A 5,433-nucleotide genomic window follows, 5' to 3' on the forward strand; every position below is an offset into this window, starting at 1 on the left:
GCGTTAAAGACATACACGCACACACACGCAGTGATGAGAGTATGGAAACTAATGAGAGAGCTTCAGGGAAGAAGTAAAAATCCTAGTGAAGAATATATGTGTACTTAGATGGGTTAAAGAAGTCTATCTGGAGATAGATTTGTAGAGTTTCTTGACCCCCAGGATATCACAGGTACAGCAGAATGGTTTTCATTCTGACATGTGGAGAAAAGTCCTGGGCTTCAGGGGGGCTTGTGGACAGGACTGAGGGATGGGCCACTTGCTGTAACCTGAGGAGATGTAGCAATATTGGATACCTCAGAGATAACACTGTGGACAGCCTTTATCCTGCATTTGATCCCTACTGTATTCCTCTTGCTTGGGCACATTGTAAATCCCAGAATGTAGGTACAGAACTCAGGAAAAAGAGGGAGGAAACCTCAAACTGAGAGTAAGTTTATGCCATCCAAATATAATGAAGCACAAAATAGAAATTGTTCAATCATAAATATTTATAGAAAATAAACATATTTCTTGTGCATTTGAGTTGTAGACTAAGATTCATATCTGTTATAAATATTCAACAATCTGTAAGTTAATATTTTAATCATTTAAAACTATTCTTTAATACCAATTGAATAAATAGTGGGTTTATACACATCGTACATTTATATTTGGAATGATTCCTCTATCATCTAGTGCTTCATTTTACAGGGAGGAATCTAAAATCAAAAGAGGATCTGTACTTTCTCAAAGTCACATGGAGAATTTGTGGCAAATTTGAACATAAAATATTTTAAAATTATTTTAGAGGAAGTAAACTTTCCCTAGTCCAAAATCAGTTTCTTTATCTACACTCAGAAACTTGGAATTCCAGTTTTTCATAAAAATACATGGATGAGTTAAAGAAGTCTAAAATATATTCAAATCTAACCAGTTGTTCTCCATTGTTTTATTTCTATTCTAATGGAAAGGAAAATTAGAGAAAAGAGAAAAGTGTTTAATTAACTATCAATTTTATTTATTGTCAACACCAAATATGCATATTAGTGGTTTTAGCCACAATGCAACTATCAATATGTTTAATCAAACAACATTTTTTGAAATTAAATAAACATGAAGAAAGAAAGCCCTAAAATACGAATGGTGAAAATAAAGGGTTAGATGATAAAAATAATGTTCAGATGTTCCCTGGAATAATCAGAGAATGCATCATGGAGACAATGGGACTTGCTCAAGCTTAAAGAGTCAGGTATAAATGGGCCTAGAGACTTGGAACAGACATTCCACATGAGAAAAATGACTGGAGGAGGAAATAGAATGTTGTAGAAGGAGAGATAATATTTATCACCCACTAGGAAGCTACCCCATGAACATTAACTAACTATTGTGTTCATTTTATTCTTTCAGATTGCAAGCAACAGTCTCCTGTATTGGAGTTTGTTTTATTTTAAGCAAGTTGTTCTAGAATTCTCCTGGTGTCACGGTTCTCTTTTTAGGTATTTCTTTGTCTTTGCTTTTTTATTTCTTTCTCTCTACCCATTCCCATCTTCGAAAGTGAGGAGCATCACAGAGATGAATAAAATATCGGTGAATACATTTGTCCTTGACCTTGAACAGTCAAGAAAACCACCTACGATACGTTCTGTAATGGATGACAGCAGAGGATGCTATGGGATCAACAGGAAGGGCCCATTGTTCAGTCTGAGGAGTTTAGGAGAGTTCATAGTCATAAATAGTTTTCTGGAGGATATGAGCCAAGTCTTAAGTAAGGGTCAGCAAAGTCAATGTTTGTAAGATTGCAGGCAGAGGAAACACTATGGACAGCAGCATGCATGATTCATCATAATGTGTATTGAGGAACTATAGTAATCTGTTGTTTCTAGATTATAAAGTGAAAGCTGGTGAAGATAAGTAGCAACCAGGTAATAGTTGGATTTGTGTGTCTTGCAATAGATTTGTACTTGTTTCACAGGCAGTGTGTTGCCATTGGAAGATTTTAAACAACAGAGCATAAAATTGTATTTAAAAAGATTATACTTTCGACTGAGTGAAGGATGAGTATGATAAAAGAAAAGATGAAAAACTGAGTAATGTAAAACATACTATGTGATACTTCTTAATTTATCAAGTTCATACCACTTTCCCTTGTATGTATAGCCTATATCCTGGAATCATCTTACAGTGCTGTGTTGCATTAGGCTAGATGGTGAAAAAAATATTGTCAGAGAAGAGAAAGCAAGCTAGAGATATGAGGCAGAGAAAAATCTCTTTTTTCTTAACCACTGGAGTGATGTACTACAGAGTGAACCAGATATTTTTTGGTGATAGGCTTAGGGTATCAAATCCTTTTTTCATCATAATATGCCCATTTCTGAAGAAAGCTAGTCAAAATGCCTACATTATTGAAAAGGGTAGGCTTCCTGTGCAACTAGTGCAAAATGAACAGTTAGCTTCATTTGTATGCAGTAGAATTTGTGATCACAGAATGTGAAACTCAGCAATACCACATAGCTGCCAATGCCAAAATCTTGTCATATTCTGCAATTGATAATATACAAATTTTACATGACCATGCTAGGAAAATTTTATAAAAATTCCCTTTAGACTTGTTCAATTGAATTGGTAGCATTTTAGAGGGATAAAAGTAACAATAATAGACAAATGCTGATGAAAAGTCTTTAGCAAATCCTCCAAGGGGTTGTGAAATTTCAGATTTCCTCAGCACTGTTTCTCACCTTATTTGGCACGACTTCAGAGGTGATTAAACTTATTTGATTTTCAAATTAGGAAGATGTAAAGGCAGGCCATTCATTAAAATAGCTCCAAAATGAGTTCACCAATACAGAAAAATAGACTATTAAATTTTAATATCATACTAAAAATGTAACTCAGTTCAGTTATTTTGTTGTATTCTGATCCCAGTACAATAGATATTAGGATCACACAGCCAAAATAAACTTGATAATGAGAAAAAAGAGTGGTAATGGAATTTTTTTAACTTGAATTCTTCTGGTTGCTTATTTTCTTAGGATGAATTTAGTGGATAACTTTGGAACATTCCATTCAATTTTGCTTTTCACTGGCTACTTAGTATAGTGCAGTGAATGCCATAGGCTTTCAAATGTCACTAGACAAAAAAAAAAAGAAGAAAATGAAGGATTGTCTTACTACGTGTTCAGACAGACATGGAGAGCAGTCAGTAATCCTGATTCAAGATATTGATTTTGATCCCTCTGTACAGGATCTTAACGCACATTCCTCATGGTTGCATGTTAAAATGTTCTTTTTCTTTTTCATATATTTTCCAAAGAGAGAGCTGAGATTATTCTATGAGAGGATGTCTACTTTGCCAAACAATTCTTATTCCACAGGGGAAGGGTGGACTGACATTGTGTGGAACTCCACAAGCTCCCACTCCAGCTCTGGTCTTATTTCCACATTGAACTCCAAATAGCCCTTTCCTGACTGCAGCTGTTGATACCACACAGGCTTTGTAAACTTCAAATTGAAAGACCAGAGTGGGGATTTTGAGAAATGGAGTTCGAAAACTCATCATAAGCAGTGTTACACTCCAGTTCATAGGACTAAAGTTGATTTATTATTTTTATGTCAAAATAGCACCAGACTATTCTACACAGAAAGTAAGAGGCCAAATCAATAGTATTTGCCTTGTTTTTGTTTTGAGGAGTTTTTTTTTTGTTTGTTTGTTTTTTAACCAAAAATGTGGAAAGGCCACAGAGGATATACAGGCTAATTATCTGAGTCACTTTTAGCAGAATTATCCATCTTTCTCTCTCAACTTTAGTGAATACCTTCCTCTGAAGTCTATATTTGTCTTATGACTCTTAAACATCAAAAGTTATATGAATCAGGGCATCACTTTTAGAACATTTGTTTTTAAGCCTTTGGTCCCAGTTTTTACTTTTTCATATTTAAAATAACGTACATCTACACATATACATTTATATACATTGTGTCTATAAATATACATTTACATTTATAATTCCAGCACAGGTCTGAAATATAATAGATTCTTAGCAACTAATTAATTAATTGATTAATTAGACAAGAAACATTTGAAACTATTATCATGATAAGAAAAACTAAATTATGTATTTTCTTTGACTTAACATATAATTTGCTTAACTTTTTAGAGTGTATCTGATCTACACATATGTTTCTGAAAAAAATAAATATATTTCTGTTCTTATTAAACTTTACAAAAGGAAATGCTTCTTTCTTGAAATCTTGAATGCTTACAGTGAATCCAGGAGAATATTTAAAGCAAATGTATTGTTAAAAAAGAAACTTTAACTTTTTTTAAACATTCTCATTTTTTAGTGGGAGCTTTATCTTAATCTTTGATACTTGCTTGCATTGTTTAGATAAGCATACATGGTTTGCCTGGAGTAGATTTATTTTGGGTTGGGTCATAGAATGGGTGGGGTATAAAATATTCATAGGGAAGGAAGTAAGTGATGCTAATATTACGATAAGGAATAAAAGTACCAAAGTTCATTTTTTATATTCATAGATGTATGGCCATCTCAGTAAAAGAGATCCCCAAAATTTTATTAGAAGACTGTATTATGTTCTTTTTTCCCCCTGTATTTTAATATACGGTGGCGGGGGGGGGGCGTTGGGGAAGTTGCAGAAATCCCTTGGATTAATGTTTCTTCTTGGTTGTAGAATTTTACATGAAATATTATAAACAGGCAGCCAAATCCCACAGAGATATTATCTTGCAGAACTTGTCTTAGGGTGGTACTGCTCCTGGCAGAATTTTTCTGTGTCTAGTTATCATTTGCAGATTTTATGCAGCTTTTATCATGTCGTTTCAATAAAAACAAGATGATCATATTAGTGAGTGTGTGTAAGAGAAAAGGCCAGCCTCAAAAAACTCAACTGTAATTCTTGTAGATAAAGTCTCCACCTGGGCTTGACAAGGAGTCATGTGCCTTATCAGAAAGGAAGATAGCAGTTGAACTTAAGATGGTTTTGTTTGAGTCAAATGATCAGGCCTCTCCTATTTTATCTTAAACTTGTGGAGAAGGTTTATGTTTCTGATGAGGGCAGTCAAATAATGCACTGGTAACCTAAGCTGGTTTATCCTCTTCTGTGGAGCATGTTACATTATACTTTACCTTTCAACCCCAGGGGATGATCTAAGTTATAAGTAAGGTGTTATGTGCTTCCCTGAACTGAGGTCCATTTTTCAGATTAGCATTGGAAACCTCATCCTTGAAATGGGTCTTCTATCTAGTATTTGGAGGGGGTGACTTTGTGGTAGGGTTCAGTAGTGCTTACATTTTCCCTCTGTGTTTTTTTTTTAATTGTTTTAATGTGTAGTCTCACCCTTTTCGAGTGTCCTCTTCACATTTGTAATCTGTATCTTAGTTGGTAGTAGTGATTTCCATTAGCTTTTCAAACTACAAAACTGGGAGTCATTGA

The sequence above is a fragment of the Pteropus vampyrus genome, unplaced genomic scaffold (assembly GCF_000151845.1).
Source record: "Pteropus vampyrus isolate Shadow unplaced genomic scaffold, Pvam_2.0 Scaffold466, whole genome shotgun sequence".
Lineage (NCBI taxonomy): Eukaryota > Metazoa > Chordata > Mammalia > Chiroptera > Pteropodidae > Pteropus > Pteropus vampyrus.